Raw genomic sequence first — 16,569 nt, forward strand, 5'->3', positions numbered from 1 at the left:
CTAATCCCAAACTGGGTGTTGTTGGTAGTGCGGTGCACTTAGCAACTGGGGCCGAGTTCAGTGGTGCAGAGATCAATTTAACCGGCAGCTGCAATGTTTGCCAATTGATTCATTCCCATGTCCAGATAACACAAATCTGAGGCACCGCTTAATGTTTTAATAGGCCAGAGATAATCTTTCAAACCTGAAATCATTGGATTCCGGTATTGTTCCTGTAACTCGGGTGACACACACTAATGTACAGAGTATATTTTTTGCACTTCCAACAGCTGAGTGTTCCGTCTGATCGACGTTTTTTTGCATTTTTATGTTGTCTGGTGAATTGGAGAAACATTAGGACGAACAGGCTTTTCACAGTAACTTCATTTGAAGCCTACTTGTGACGAGCAATTTTCATTTCATTGCATTTCATTTCAACAGTACCCAAAATCCAGAGAATCCGCTCAGAAGGAGGCCATTCGGCCCATTGTGGCAGCACCAGCTCTCTGAATGAGCAGTTCCCTGAGTGCCATTTTCCTGCCTTCTGCTCCTGACGCTGCACACTCTTTGATTTGATTTAGATTTATTTGAGTTATTTATTTATTGTTATGTGTACCGAGGGACAGTGAAAAGTACTGTTCCGCTTACAGTCCTGGTGGATTGCACCATACATCAAAACAGAACATACTATAATAACGGTTGTAAAATACGGAGGAAGAAGATCTATCGGGGTGAGATGGCAGAATCGCCAAACTCCGCCAGATCTTGGAGAAATGTTTTAAAAATCCAGCTGCAGCCTGTTGTTTTTTTTCTGTACTGGGTATCTGTCTGTCAGTCAATCACATACAGTCTAATTCCTTTTTGACTGCTTCGATTGAACCTGAACCCACAACGTTCTCAGGCAGTACATTCCCGAAGCCCACCACTCACTATGTGAAAGTATGCTTTTTTTTCTTCTTGCGTTGCTTTTGCTTCTTTTTGCAAATTACTTTCAATTGGTGTCTCCTTCTCCTCCATTCTTTTCGTGAACAGGGATAGTTTCTACCCATCTCCTCCGTCCAGACACCTCCATGAGGTTGAATACCTCCACCAGATCTCCTCTTTGAGAAAACAGTCCTAACTTCTTCCAGCCTACCTTCATAACTGATGTTCCTCATCCCTGGAATCATTCTCGTGAATCTTTACTGCGTCCTCTCCCACGCCTTCACGTTTTTCCTGAAGCGTGACACCACCCACCAATGGGCACAATACTTTCCTTGTGGCTTTGTGCTTGTGACAAACCAGTAAACCTTCAAACTGCTGTACCTTTCTCTCTTTCCTATGCATTTAGAATTTTTGAATATGCCTTTCTGCAACTCGTCAATGTGAACGACGTTTGTCAATATGAACGAAGTTGTCGGGGTCATGTGCCTTTTTTCAGTCCAACGTACTAATGCGCGTCACTTCATACAACACACTGCGCTGGATTCTCCGATCCTGCGGCTATGTCCGCAGGGCCCATCTGGTCTTACGACCAGTACGTCGGTGGCGCACCGATCCTCCACCTGGTGGAGGGTTAGCAGCAGTGCAGCGTAAAGCCCCCCGCAGAATGGCCGCGCATGCTGTGCAACATGGTGCAGGCCGAGTGCGGACCTGGCCTGCCAAACACTGCCCCCCAGTAGCACCGCCCCTGCTGAAGCCCCGCTGCCAGCGGAATGGCTCGCCTCCCGCCCTCTTTCCCCCCCCCCCTCTTCCCCCCCCCCCCCCCCTCCCCGACTGTGGCGGCGCTGGACACAGTTCGCAGCCGCCATGCGAGTGCCTCGCAAATTGTGAGGACACCCGCCTCACGCCGTCGGGGACTCGGCCCATCGGCGGCAGAGCATCAGGAGGGAGGGCCTCAGTTGACGTCCTGAGGCCATCCCGACGGCGTGTGGTGTGCTCCCTGAGTACGCTGTTGTTGAGGGGGTGGAGCATCGCAGAAATGGCACCGCTTCTGGTTCCAGCGGAAAAGTGGATTCTCCGTCCGATAGCAGAACGCAATTTTGGAGTCGGAGAATCCCGCCCATTATCTCTCCCAATATCTAAGGCTGGAAGGTGCATAATGTGCTCCAGGCCCTGTACTGCAGTGGAGGTACTGTGGCACTCGGCCTGCAACAAAATCCCTTGACGATTCCCAAGGTAGGCCCCAGGGATTCCAGTGTTGGGGAGTGGGGGATAGAGGCGGCCAGAGCTCCCAGGTCCCAGAGAGGAGGGAACCCCAGATTTGAATGTGGCCTTCAGATTGAGGTGCCCCTCCCCCCCCCCCCCCCCCACTTCTCATCCGTGATTGGGAAGAGTTGATAATTGGGGTGCCCACCTCTCCGTTCAGCAAACTAAAAATCACATGTGCAACATAACATTCCAGGCAAGATAATCCCTTCAATTGGCTCCTTAGTTGTTGGCGAGTGCATTGCCAATCTGTGCCTGACCACTGAATAATAAAACGAGTGGGGGGTGAGGTTGCGCTTGACATCATTGTGTGCTCTTTTACGCTCTTCTAGGTCAGGTGCACGCCTGACCGGGACATGTAAAATTCTGCCCTAAATTGCCCCCAATAAAAATTGGAGTTTTCTCATGATTTTCCATGACACTTCACAAACTGTCAGCCTGTCACTGTGTAACTATTTCTTCATGTCTCATCACTCATTCAACCTTGCAACAGTTCTTCTTCCATCTGATGTGGAGTTAGCCTGGAGGAATATTGGGCTTTGGTCAGTGTAGCGACGTTAATGCATTCGACAAGAACATGTCTGCTGCACTCGGTGACCTTGCTCTGGTTACTAATGGATACAGGAGACAAAGACCGCATCGAAACATGGCCTTTTGCTACATTTAACAACTGATACTGATCGGCATTCAAGGGTGAAGAGGATTGGAATCCTTATTAGATTAACAGAGGTACTCATTAACCGAGATGTCTGCATGTTGGCTGAGAGGGAGCATGTGATCAATTTTCCTGTTCACGTTTTGTGTGTAATACAGAAATATATTTGAACATTCGTTGCTGGTGTCAGGTGCAACTTTGTCTTTGGTCACTGGTCACTTTGAACTCCAGAACAAACATGTGCTGTTTATGACACACAGACTGATGCATGTTGAGGCACTTAACTCGATTTTTATTCCAGCCGTGAGGTAGTATATAAATCACCAAAGGCATAAAAGTACTAGCAAACATTTCCAGATGTTGTGTTTTCTTTTTCTGCATTTTACCCAAGTTCTCACAATGTGAGACAGTTTTGACAATTTTTGATTTTTTTTTTTCCCCCCTACATGTTGCAGCTGAGGAGACGAATTGCAGTATATCAAAATTAAATTGAAGAGAAAGGAACCATTTGCTAATCGTGGGTAGAATATGTTTATTTTTCTGTTAAATAACAAAATGTGAAAGTTTGCATTTAAAATCAAATGCTGCGACATTTAAAATTCAGAACGAGAGCATGTATCATCAACATTTTCAGATGCAATTTGAACGGCTCGTTGATCAGGATAATAGTTTTATTTGGTGACCCAAAATTATTTTATTCATGGCGTGAGAAAAAGATTATTGGCAATTCAATTAAATCAAAATCTAATTTGTTTGACAGGGGCTAATTCTCAAATGTGCTGCTATTTCCTCCATCTTTTCAAGTTCCTTGATGATGTTTGACACATTAGCATTCACATATATAACAACTACATTTCTGGGAACAAATTCGTCCCTGTCGATGACAATTCTGTAGGTATCCTGCAGCTCGTATGTTTTTCTCCTGGTCGTGTGGTAGCTAGCGTAATGGTGAATCTTTGCCAGTTGGCAGAAATGGTTTATTTTCATATTGCTTTCTTCTTCCTTTGTCAGAGATACGTCTAGGAATCGTGCAATATGTTCAATGATCTTTCTGTGTGATTTGAGTTCATTATGTATATATCTAGGCACTGCTTTAGCATGGTCACCAGTTTCACTGTCGTTGGCCCTTGTGTCCTGTTGTTCAGACACTGGTGTTTGATGATCTTGAGTTGTGTTTTCATTGTCCTGGTGTCTGAAACTCTGCGCTTTAGTATTCTGTGACTTTAATTTGGGGTGACACTGATTGCGTCCAGATGAAATGAGACGGCCCACGTGCTGACATCCGCCGTTGCCTCGCGTTTCTGGTTTGGAGGCTCTCCGATGGCCTTGTTCACCCTGTTTCTCCCCATCTCCGTTTGCATCTGTCAACCCGTCAGCCTTTGGGAGGCCAATAATGAGCTGCCATTGAGTGTCTCTCTGACTCAGCCAGATTTGGTTGATGGCCAAATCAAATGTGTCATTGTCATAATAGTGATCTTTGACAATGACCTCATCCACTAGAACTGCTCCCAGCTCTTGAAGCCTTGTTTCAGTTTGTTCATCGAACCAGTAACTTTGCTTTATTCTGACGCTCTGCATATTGTGATTAGTGTGTAGTTTTCTTTCTCCCGTTTACTATGGCACTCTTTGTTCGGATCAAAAAATGAATCTGGCTTGGAAATGAGAGAATGAGTTAATTCTTACAGAAAGCAAACTACTTGAACCATAAACATGTTTAAAGTAAAATTGCATTTCTTTGCATTTTTGTTTTTGTAGTTGTACTTCCTGGTTTCAGCCTTCAGTTTGGCACCCAGGACGCCACCTCTGTTGCCGGAAAGCAACACTGGGGGGGGGGGGAGAAAGGGGGGAAATCTCACCCTATAGGTGGGAATCTCACCCTATAGGTGGGAATCTCACTCCATGTCCGCCCGGTCACCGGAGAATCCCTCCATTGTAGGCAGCTCGCCCATGGTGTTTGTAGGGATGTTATGGTTGTGTTGTGATTCACCGACTGACCACTAGGCGTCTCATGAGTACAAAAGCGAATGCTAGAGTCAGATGACCTCAGACTGATTGGAATCTAGGAAAGGTTGCTTGTGCATGATCATCCTGTTATTCATCTGTTGTTTTGTGTATAGTTTACCCACAGTTAATGTTAATAAACATTAATAAATAATTTATAGCTTCAGCTACAAGTGTTCTTGTAATATAAATCAGGCTATCCGACAAGAACATTACAGCGTTCTTGCGGGCGGGGTGAGAGAATCCAGCCCCATATCTTTTGTAACTCAAAATTGAACGTGTTGGATTATGTATTTTAACAGAAAAATGGTCATTTAACCACTGTTCAAGCAAAAATTCTTCAAGAATTTATCTTTGTTAAACACATTATAGGAAAACCTTGTTAGTTTGAGGTTAAACACTCCAGTAATTAATCATGATGGAAACACTTAACAAACTCCACAAAAATAAAGTTTTTACAGGTTCAGATCTGTTGCTCGGCAGTTGTTAAAATCCCTGATTGAACAAGGTGCAGCTGGTTGTGAAGCTTCAAACAGCAACGAAAGAGTGGTGAAAGGGAAGAACCAGATCGGATTGATTTCCCAGATGGTTGACTCTGGGAGGAGGTCCACAGTGCAGTCTATGTTGGAGTAGTGAATGATAGTTTGCAACTTCAGAATTTCTATGCTGGTGCTAAACCCTGATCTGGTGGTCCATTTCAGATGGGTAATGACAGCTAATGGTTTGCTGTCGTGCCCCTTTACCTCCCACAATCCGGAAGTGAACCCTTGGAATCCTATCTTGTATTCTGTATTAACTGGTTATGTTGTCATTGGTTGACCACTGTACCTGATTTTCTTGTATTAATATTAAGAAAATGCGTATTCATGTCCTGTTCTTTCACCACATTTCATTTTCTGCTTTTGGATTTGTTTAAAAACACTTGTGATCGTTAGAATATTCCGTGATCCTGTACTTCAACACAGTAAATGTCGCTATAGTCCCAGATGGCCATTGGCTTCTCTCCACGTTTTGATTTAACCCGAGGGTCACCGTGCCTCAAGACGAGGGGCAAGAATGAGAAGGTGAGACCTTCATGAATAACCGCAGCTGGTACAGGAATGGTACCTGCACTATTGGCGTCGCTCCACATCGCGAATCAGCCATATAGCTAACCGGGGCAGAGGTGGCACACTATTGACTGCCGGCAGGATCGTCTGGTGCCGCTGATGTTGGTGGCTCTGTCCCATCACCACAGAACCTGTGGGGGGGGGAGAGAGAGGAGAGAGGGGAGGAGAAGAGGAGGAGAGAGGTTGTCTTCGGTGGGACTGGAAGTTCCCATTGGCGGAAAGGGCCAGAAAATCCTGCCCGTGGTGTCCTATATAATGTTAATTACATACACGTGTAACATCTGAGTTACATCTGAGATCCAATCAAACAAATACAGTAACCTTAAATATACTTGAATATATACTGCACTATCTGATTGAGGTTGTTGACATTTAACATCAGGCAGGAGCCCAGTATAGGCTTCGTTTTCATGTCCTTTGACTAGGAATGCGTGCACGCCTGCCAGGCATTTGGGCAGCAGCAGGTGAAAAGTAACGACTGAAGTTCCTTTTTTCCTGTCATGATGTCCTACCCACCAATAAGTGTCAGCCGTAGCTGAGTGACAGCACTTGCTGCATTGAGTCAGGCAGTTGTAGACTTGGGTCCTCCAGGTGTCCTCAGCAACATTTAGCCCTCTGCCAACAGCACCAACATTATCCGTAGAATCCCTACAGTACAGAAGGTCAGCCAGTCCATTGAATCTGCACCAACCCTCAAAGAGCCGCCTCCCTACCTAGGTCCACTGCCCCGTCCTATCCCAATAACCCCTTAGCCTGACCTGCACATCCCTGGACACTAAGGGGCAATTTAGCATGGCCAATCCACCTAACCTGCACATGTTTGGACTGTGGGAGGTAACCGGAGCACCCGGAGGAAACCCACGCAGACACGGGGAGAACATGTAAACTCCACAAAGACGGTCACCCAAGGCTGGGATCATTTCATCGCATTGCTGTGTGTGTGTGGGACCTTGCTGTTTACAAATACTGTTTTTCTGACAACAAAAATAACCCGTTGACCGTGAAATATTTGGGATATCCCTTGGACACGGAAGGTGCTTATAAATGTAAGTTCTTATTAGTGGAGTGTTATCAGATACAATACTTTGGTGTTTGTTCAAAGGTCACTGCAAATATCTCTAATCTGTTTAAAACTGATCAATGGAAATGTTGCTAGACTGGAGCTGAGTTGGCCGGGAGTTAAGAGTGTGAGGTGAGTGTTAAGGTCTGTAATTTGCACACTGCAGCGATACCGTGTGTGTGCATGTGCGTGTGTGTGGTGGAGGAGAGGGAGCTCGTTCTGTTCTTGGCAGGTGTTTGTTCATTTGAAGAGTGGGTGTGGGGGGAGGGGGGTCTTCACATGTTCCAGGGGTGACATCAGAGTATCAGAAAAGGCAAAAATTTAGCTTGCAAATGGTATGTTGTTGGGAGCACTGGGAAAAGATTTCATAGAATCCCTACAGTGCAGAAGGAGACCATTCGGCCCATCGGGTCTACACCGACCCTCTGAAAGAGCACAGTAACTAGGCCCCCTCCCCCATCCTATCCCTATAACCCCACCTAACCATTGGCCACTACGGCCAATTTAAAAAAAAAAAAAAAAAAAAAAAAAAAAATTTTAGTGTACCCAATTCATTTTTTTCCAATTAAGGGGCAATTTAGCGTGTCCAATCCACCTACCTTGAACATCTTTGTGTTGTGGGGGCGAAACCCACACCACACGGACAGTGACCCAGAGCCGGGATCGAACCTGGGACCTCGGCGCCGTGAGACTACAGTGCTAACCACTGCACCACCGTGCTGCCCCACCATGGCCAATTTAGCATGACTAATCCACCTAACCCGCACATCTTTGGACTGTGGGTGGAAACCGGGGCAGATACGGGAAGAACGTGCAGACTCTGCACAGTCATCCGAGGTTGGAATTGAACGGGGTCCCTGGCATCGTGAAGGCAGCAATGCCGCCCTATAATTAATTTTACATTGAGAATTGACCTTTAGCAGAAATCCAAATCAACTTCTTGAAGATAACTGCCTAATACTTCAAGGATGTGGTTACAGCAAGTGTCACCGCATGCGAGGGGGGGAATAGAAATATAAACATGGTTAACTCTAGGGATCAGTCAGTACCTTTCAGCAAACTTAAACTCTTCCAAGTACCCGCTGTTGCTCTCGCCAAGTCATAGGGGATGATTAAACAAAATGGGAATGAAGTCTCCTAGCAAGTGCGAGAAACACATGGCGATACCCCGCCACTTGTGATAAATGAGGGGCCTCCGCAGCCCCCCCCCCCATGACACGTAAAAAGAGCACTTCAGCCCGATTGCCAGCCTGGTGTCTTGGCAGTGCCTACCTGACAGTGCCCCTGCCAGTGCCACTTGGGCACCATGGCAGTGCCAGCTGGGACCCATATGGCATTGCCATGGTGGCACTGCCAAGGTGGCACTGCCAGGGTGCCACGGTATCACCCTGCCCAAAGGGCAGTCACCTGTGAGACCCCCACGAGTGCCGTTCCAACTGGTCCTCATTGGTGGGGACCAGTGCTCAACTGCGTTCGCCCGAGATATCCGAGGCGAAGAGAATAGATCCCAACCCCTCGGCTACCTTGGTAATCTGCACGTTAAAGTGAGACTAGCTGTCTCGCTCTAATATGCAGATTTGCTTAAAGATCCCATCATAATGGCCGGAATTTACATCGCAAAGCCTAGTGAGATCGGGTTAGATCTCACAAAGCATTGCAAGTCGGGAAGATCCTGGGAGCGGAGTCTCCCGGTTTTTATCGGCCATGCTGCGCCGCCGCACGCTGCTTTTCCGGCACAGCGTGGCTGCTGGATTGCGCCGCTACTGAAATTGATGTGTTTCCAAGCTCTGCCATGTTTTTGACACCAGACTGGAGTCTTTGATTAGGTTTATGAGCGAGAAACACATGTCTATACACCGCCACTGGTGTTAAATAAGCAGCCTCAGCGGGGAACGCGCAGCCGAGGCCACACAGCTCTGTTTTCTACACCTAGGAGCTCCTCTCGTCGGAACTGCCACCCCTCCCCTGCAACACCCGCGCAGGGCACCCCGGCCCGGTTGCCAGCACTTTTTGATTTAACATTGAGTGCTCTGATTTAACCAGGAGTTTCAGATTACAGCGACATAATCACTCGTCCAGTAGCGAGAACATGAATGCCGGTCATGTAACGCACACATTTAAAATCTGTGTTTGCAGAAAATCAGGGCTTTGCAGTAATATGATTGTGAATTCTAACATTGCTGGTTTTGGCAACAATTTTCGCAACCTATCGTCGCTGCAAATTTTCTTGTCCCTAAGCAACGGTCAAGTGAAGTGATTGCCTTTGCTCGTGACACCTGGGATTTCTGTATCCATGGTGACCATCTCAAGATGGTCACGTATTAATACGAATGAAGGCGGTCAACTAGCATGCAGCGCAGTTGAGGTGGCACCTGCATCACTAAAGTGAGAGAAACCATGCACTCGAGCTTAATAACTAAAATCTAACTATCGTATTACCTGTCAACTGAGAAACTGCAGATGTTTGGAATAGGCTTGCCTCGAGCACCTGCAAGTTCAGATAGCGGCCTTCGAGAGGCTGCAGTCAAGTTGATATATTCCGGTCAGCAGGGTTTCCTTTGATTCACTTGTTACTCAGTCTCACATCGTGGGCCAAATGCAGGATGGGTGTTTCTTACACTTTGTACAGTGGCTGACGCAGCATTCGCTTCCCCACCAAACAAGCCTGCAGCCACTCAAATAGATTTCTTCAGCTTGTGAACCAACGCTAGCCAAGGCTGGTTTCCGGGATTTTGATAACAAATGCTGCTGCTTAGCAACCATGTTGGGTAGGGTAACCCAGTATGTTTATAGATACCGGAACCTTTTTGGTTGCGGCTTGGCTTATTCGGGTTGTGGCGTTGCTGGTTAAAGGCTGTTGTTGTTTTTTTGTGAAGCACAAGGCCTGTTCATTTCGAACCCCTGCAGTTTGACCACACTTGCACAGAACACCACGTTCCTGTAAGTGTAAGATGAGAAGGGTTTGTTACGGAGGATATGCATGAAAGTGTTTAGTACCATTGCCAGTGTGGGGGTTGTCATAGGGTAAGCCACATGTAATAAATAGGGGATTCAAGCCAGGAAGCTGTCAATTTGAGTTATTTAAGGACGCATCCCATTAGTAATGAGCATCACAGCCTCAGGAGTTACAGAGGCATGGGTTTAATTTCAATAACTTAATCCTACTGCAACATCTGTTTTGTTTACAGCCACTCTTCAAAGACCACTGATGATTTTATTTTGCTGGTTGATATTACATTTTTGTGCTCTTGGATAAATGTAACATCTGCCCCTTTTAATTAAAGATGGAGAGGCTTTGTTCTGTACCTAGTAACGTAAATGTGTATTAGTTACTGGCTTGATTTGGTTAATGGTGGGATCTGATTTGGTAATTGAAACACAAGGTAATCCATCCACGTACCCATAGAATTCCTTCAGTGCAGAAGGAGGCCATTTGGCCCATCGAGTCTGCACCGACCCTCTGAAAGAGCACCCTACCTAAGCCTACTTCCCCGCCCTATCCCTGCTACCCCCAACCTGCACATCTTTGAACTGTGGGAGGAGACTGGAGCACCCGGAGGAAACCCACGCAGACACTGGGGGAACGTGCAAACTCCCAAGGCCAGAATTTAACCTGGGTCTCCGGCGTTGAGGCAGCAATGCTACCCATTGTGCCAGCCTAAAAACCTCTGAGGGGCTGGTTTAGCACCGGGCTAAATCGCTGGCTTTGAAAGCAGACCAAGGCAGCCCAGCAGCACGATTCAATTCCCGTACCAGCCTCCCGGAACAGGCGCCAGAATGTGGTGACTAGGGGCTTTTCACAGTAACTTAATTTGAAGCCTACTTGTGACAAGCGATTTTCATTTCATTTTTCATTTCATTTATGTTCATCTACCCCCTAACATCACCCATCATAACTCCATGAAGATATGCGAACGATCAGATGCTTGAATTTGGCTTCTGAAGTTACATGACGATCATTAATTGTGCCCGTTGTTTGTTTTGAGAATGTGCTGTTGGAATGACCTCCACCTTATTAAGATTTTCTTCTGCTTTGGTTTTATTTCATAGTAAATAAACACAGTGAAGCATGTTTGCACAAGCAGAACAAATGGGCGTAGAAGTGATTGAAAGCTCCAGGGATAGGAGGTAGCAGAAAAAATGGCAATTAATCAAAGCATCACATGTAGAAAATACATAAAGGGGAAGTAGACAATTCCTAAAGAGGAAGTGAATGTAGGAAATCAGATATGCTTGTCACCTTGGAAAGACAAAGCAAAGTCTCTGAACCAAATTCTTGCATTTTATGTATCAATAATATTTCAGGATACTTATGAGGGAGCATTGAAGTGTTGACCCTCCTTTGGAGCAGAGTGTTTTATTGATGATCTCTCAGCCCTGTGATACGCTGGTTCCGTGAAATACACGGTGTGCGTTAATTTGTTGTCCCAAGTGTAGCTTGTAGGGGCAGGTTTTGGCAAGTTGTTTTGGATGATACCAGTGTCATCATAGAATTTACAGTGCAGAAGAAGTGTCATGGTGGACAGCAACAAGCAGACAGCAGTCCAAACAATTTAAGCGAAAGAGAATTTGAACCATGTAACCCGAATCCACAATCTCGTTTGGATTTGATTAGCTCCAACTAAAGGACACATTTCAGTAAATTGTATGTGTTCTCTTTGATCTTTAATGCATCAGTTCTGGTCACTACATTAGGAATATTCGTGTTTCTTTTGCTTTCATCTTAAAAGGAAACCCTGAGACTGTGTTGGGTGCTTGTAACATACCTATTGAAGCTGGAGGAAGTCTTTTTTTTCCACCATGCTGACATCTTATTGCAACATGGTGTTACAAATCTCTAAATTTAGACAACATCTCCCTGGTTCGGGGTAAACTCCACCTTAGCCTGAACGGAAGAATGAATCTCAATAAACTGAATCGCAACAACTTTAGCAGCTCCCGCAGATTTGCGAGAGTGATGCCTAATTGTGGATATTTGCCAAATTAAAGGAGGGGGGAAAATAAAGTTAATGTTTTTATTGGGTTTTGTACATGGTATAATTAATGTATACACGCAAAAAACAAGAAGTAAAAACATGTAATGAGACAGGGGTTTTCCCTCCCCCTTTGTTTTTGTTACAAAACAAAACCGGGTGGGAGGGGTACCTGGGTGGTGCACCTGATGCTATTTACACTTTTTGGCTAGCTGTTTATCGCTGTATAGTGCTTCAGCCATGGGTTCCCTTTTCCAGTTCATTCTCTCTCTTGTTGCCTTGCTGTGTTTGTTGCGCACATTATCCTCCCCTGTGCTTTCCCCCCCAGTTTGTGTTGCCTTCTCCATTCTGGCTTCCCTCCCTTGTTACCCCCGGGTCCTCCCTCACTCCCCTCTCTTCCATCATGTCTTGGCTACCAGTTTGTTGGCCACAAACTGGTCCCGGAGCAGTCGGGTAAATGACTCCCATTGTGGAAGCCCTCTTCCGAACCACAGATGGCGAATTTGATTTTCTCCATTTGGAGAAACTCCGACAGGTCGGACAACCTGTCTGCAGCTTTGGGTGGTGCTGCTGACCGCCAGCCGAGCAGGATTCCACGGCGGGTGATCAGGGAGGGGAAAACAAAGTTACCTGCACCTGTTGATATCGTTTCGCCGCCACCAATTTTCCTCCTTTGTTTATTGTCGATAAAACAAGAAATGGAAACTCTGGTCAAGGCAATTTCATAAATGAAGGCAGCAAGGGTGAAATTTGATGGTGTATTTTGAGGCCTGCGGGAAGAGGGGTGGGTGGGTAGGTATTACATTTCCTGCATTAGTCTGTAACCCAGGCAATTAATTTGCTTTCATCCTCCTCCTCCTAAGGAGGATAAATAATTAATTTCGGTAGTACTGTTTTGAACCGCAGTTTTGATATGTTGCAAAGTTTTGATTCGGTTTCAGAAAGCGACTTGGCATGAAAGAGAAATAATATGGTGCTATTTTCGCAAGTCTGCAGGTTGTTGCAGCAGTGCGAGGAGCTCTAACAAGCGTTGCCAACTAATAGGATTGCAGTATTTTGCTTTCATTTTAATTCTGAGTAGTTGGGTGAGCTCTGTAGTTCAAAAGCAATATTTTTCTTTTTTTTTAATAAATATTTTATTGAAAATTTTTGGTCAACCAACACAGTACATTGTGCATCCTTTACACAATATTATAACAACACAAATAACAATGACCTATTTTATAAACAAAAATGAATAAATAATAAATAACAAAAATGAAAACTAACCCTAATTGGCAACTGCCTTATCACAAGTAACACTCTCCAAAAATATAATTTAACAGTCCAATATATAATTATCTGTCGCAACGACCTATACATATTATACAGTATATATTAACAACCCTGAGAGCCCTTCTGGTTCCTCCCCCCCCCCCCCCCCCCCCCCCACCCCGATCCTGGGCTGCTGCTGCTGCCTTCTTTTTTCCATTCCATCTATCTTTCTGCGAGGTATTCGACGAACGGTTGCCACCGCCTGGTGAACCCTTGAGCCGACCCCCTTAGAACAAACTTAATCCGCTCTAGCTTTATAAACCCTGCCATGTCATTTATCCAGGTCTCCACCCCCGGGGGTTTGGCTTCTTTCCACATTAACAATATCCTGCGCCGGGCTACTAGGGACGCAAAGGCCAAAACATCGGCCCCTCTCGCCTCCTGCACTCCCGGCTCTTGTGCAACCCCAAATATAGCCAACCCCCAGCTTGGTTCGACCCGGACCCCCACTACTTTTGAAAGCACCTTTGTCACCCCCATCCAAAACCCCTGTAGTGCCGGGCATGACCAAAACATATGGGTATGATTCGCTGGGCTTCTCGAGCACCTCGCACACCTATCCTCCACCCCCAAAAATTTACTGAGCCGTGCTCCAGTCATATGCGCCCTGTGTAATACCTTAAACTGAATCAGGCTTAGCCTGGCACACGAGGACAACGGGTTTACCCTGCTTAGGGCATCTGCCCACAGCCCCTCCTCAATCTCCTCTCCCAGCTCTTCTTCCCATTTCCCTTTTAGTTCATCTACCATAGTCTCCCCTTCGTCCCTCATTTCCCTATATATATCTGACACCTTACCATCCCCCACCCATGTCTTTGAGATCACTCTGTCCTGCACCTCTTGTGTCGGGAGCTGCGGGAATTCCCTCACCTGTTGCCTCGCAAAAGCCCTCAGTTGCATATACCTGAATGCATTCCCTTGGGGCAACCCATATTTCTCGGTCAGTGCTCCCAGACTCGCGAACTTCCCATCCACAAACAGATCTTTCAGTTGCGTTATTCCTGCTCTTTGCCACATTCCATATCCCCCATCCATTCCCCCCGGGGCAAACCTATGGTTGTTTCTTATCGGGGACCCCCCCAAGGCTCCAGTCTTTCCCCTATGCCGTCTCCACTGTCCCCAAATCTTCAGTGTAGCCACCACCACCGGGCTTGTGGTGTAGTTCCTCGGTGAGAACGGCAATGGGGCTGTCACCATAGCCTGTAGGCTAGTCCCCCTACAGGACGCCCTCTCTAATCTCTTCCACGCCGCTCCCTCCTCCTCTCCCATCCACTTACTCACCATTGAAATATTAGCGGCCCAATAATACTCACTTAGGCTCGGTAGTGCCAGCCCCCCCCCTATCCCTGCTACACTGTAAGAATCCCTTCCTCACTCTCGGGGTCTTCCCGGCCCACACAAAACCCATGATGCTCTTTTCAATCCTTTTTTAAAAATAAAAAAAAAAGCCTTCGTGATCACCACCGGGAAGCACTGAAACACAAAGAGGGATCTTGGGAGGACCACCATCTTAACCGCCTGCACCCTCCCTGCCAGTGACAGGGATACCATATCCCATCTCTTGAAATCCTCCTCCATTTGTTCCACCAACCGCGTTAAATTTAACCTATGCAATGTGCCCCAATTCTTGGCTATCTGGATCCCCAGGTAACGAAAGTCCCTTGTTACCTTCCTCAACGGTAGGTCCTCTATTTCTCTACTCTGCTCCCCTGGATGCACCACAAACAACTCACTTTTCCCCATGTTCAATTTATACCCTGAAAAATCCCCAAACTCCCCAAGTATCCGCATTATTTCTGGCATCCCCTCCGCCAGGTCTGCCACGTATAGTAGCAAATCGTCCGCATACAAAGATACCCGGTGTTCTTCTCCTCCTCTAAGTACTCCCCTCCACTTCTTGGAACCCCTCAACGCTATCGCCAGGGGCTCAATCGCCAGTGCAAACAATAATGGGGACAGAGGGCATCCCTGCCTTGTCCCTCTATGGAGCCGAAAATATGCAGATCCCCGTCCATTCGTGACCACGCTCGCCATCGGGGCCCTATACAACAGCTGCACCCATCTAACATACCCCTCTCCAAAACCAAATCTCCTCAACACCTCCCACAAATAATCCCACTCCACTCTATCAAATGCTTTCTCGGCATCCATCGCCACTACTATCTCCGTTTCCCCCTCTGGTTGGGCCATCATCATTACCCCTAACAGCCTCCGTATATTCGTGTTCAGCTGTCTCCCCTTCACAAACCCAGTTTGGTCCTCGTGGACCACCCCCGGGACACATTCCTCTATTCTCATTGCCATTACCTTGGCCAGGATCTTGGCATCTACATTTAGGAGGGAAATAGGTCTATAGGACCCGCATTGTAGCGGGTCCTTTTCCTTCTTTAAGAGAAGCGATATCGTTGCTTCAGACATAGTCGGGGGCAGTTGTCCCCTTTCCTTTGCCTCATTAAAGGTCCTCGTCAATACTGGGGCGAGCAAGTCCACATATTTACTATAGAATTCGACTGGGAATCCATCCGGTCCCGGGGCCTTTCCCGCCTGCATGCTCCTAATTCCTTTCACCACTTCTTCTACCTCGATCTGTGCTCCCAGTCCCACCCTTTCCTGCTCTTCCACCTTGGGAAATTCCAGCCGATCCAAGAAGCCCATCATTCTCTCCCTCCCATCCGGGGGTTGAGCTTCATATAATTTTTTATAAAATGTCTTGAACACTCCATTCACTCTCTCCGCTCCCCGCTCCATCTCTCCTTCCTCATCCCTCACTCCCCCTATTTCCCTCGCTGCTCCCCTTTTCCTCAATTGGTGTGCCAGCAACCTGCTCGCCTTCTCCCCATATTCGTACTGTACACCCTGTGCCTTCCTCCATTGTGCCTCTGCAGTGCCCGTAGTCAGCAAGTCAAATTCTACATGTAGCCTTTGCCTTTCCCTGTACAGTCCCTCCTCCGGTGCTTCCGCATATTGTCTGTCCACCCTCAAAAGTTCTTGCAGCAACCGCTCCCGTTCCTTACTCTCCTGCTTCCCTTTATGTGCCCTTGTTGATATCAGCTCCCCTCTAACCACCGCCTTCAGCGCCTCCCAGACCACTCCCACCTGGACCTCCCCATTATCATTGAGTTCCAAGTACTTTTCAATACACCCCCTCACCCTTAGACACACCCCCTCATCTGCCATTAGTCCCATGTCCATTCTCCAGGGTGGGCGCCCTCCTGTTTCCTCCCCTATCTCCAAGTCTACCCAGTGTGGAGCGTGATCCGAAATGGCTATAGCCGTATACTCCGTTCCCCT

The 16,569-nt window shown here is 46.8% G+C and overlaps 1 protein-coding gene and 1 long non-coding RNA gene across 6 annotated transcripts in view; one reads left to right on the forward strand and one right to left on the reverse strand.

Moving 5' to 3' along the window:
• Positions 1-16,569, forward strand: part of LOC140399187 (ras-specific guanine nucleotide-releasing factor RalGPS1-like) — an 839,817-nt gene that overhangs the window by 86,321 nt on the left and 736,927 nt on the right. The gene's annotated exons all lie outside the window — the stretch shown is intronic.
• On the reverse strand, positions 3,329-9,919 carry LOC140399185 (uncharacterized). The gene is made up of 2 exons (XR_011937658.1): positions 9,431-9,919; positions 3,329-4,469 (listed from the first exon to the last, which is right to left on the reverse strand). It is a non-coding gene; the product is annotated as an uncharacterized lncRNA (long non-coding RNA).

This window comes from Scyliorhinus torazame, chromosome 22 (assembly GCF_047496885.1).
Source record: "Scyliorhinus torazame isolate Kashiwa2021f chromosome 22, sScyTor2.1, whole genome shotgun sequence".
NCBI lineage: Eukaryota > Metazoa > Chordata > Chondrichthyes > Carcharhiniformes > Scyliorhinidae > Scyliorhinus > Scyliorhinus torazame.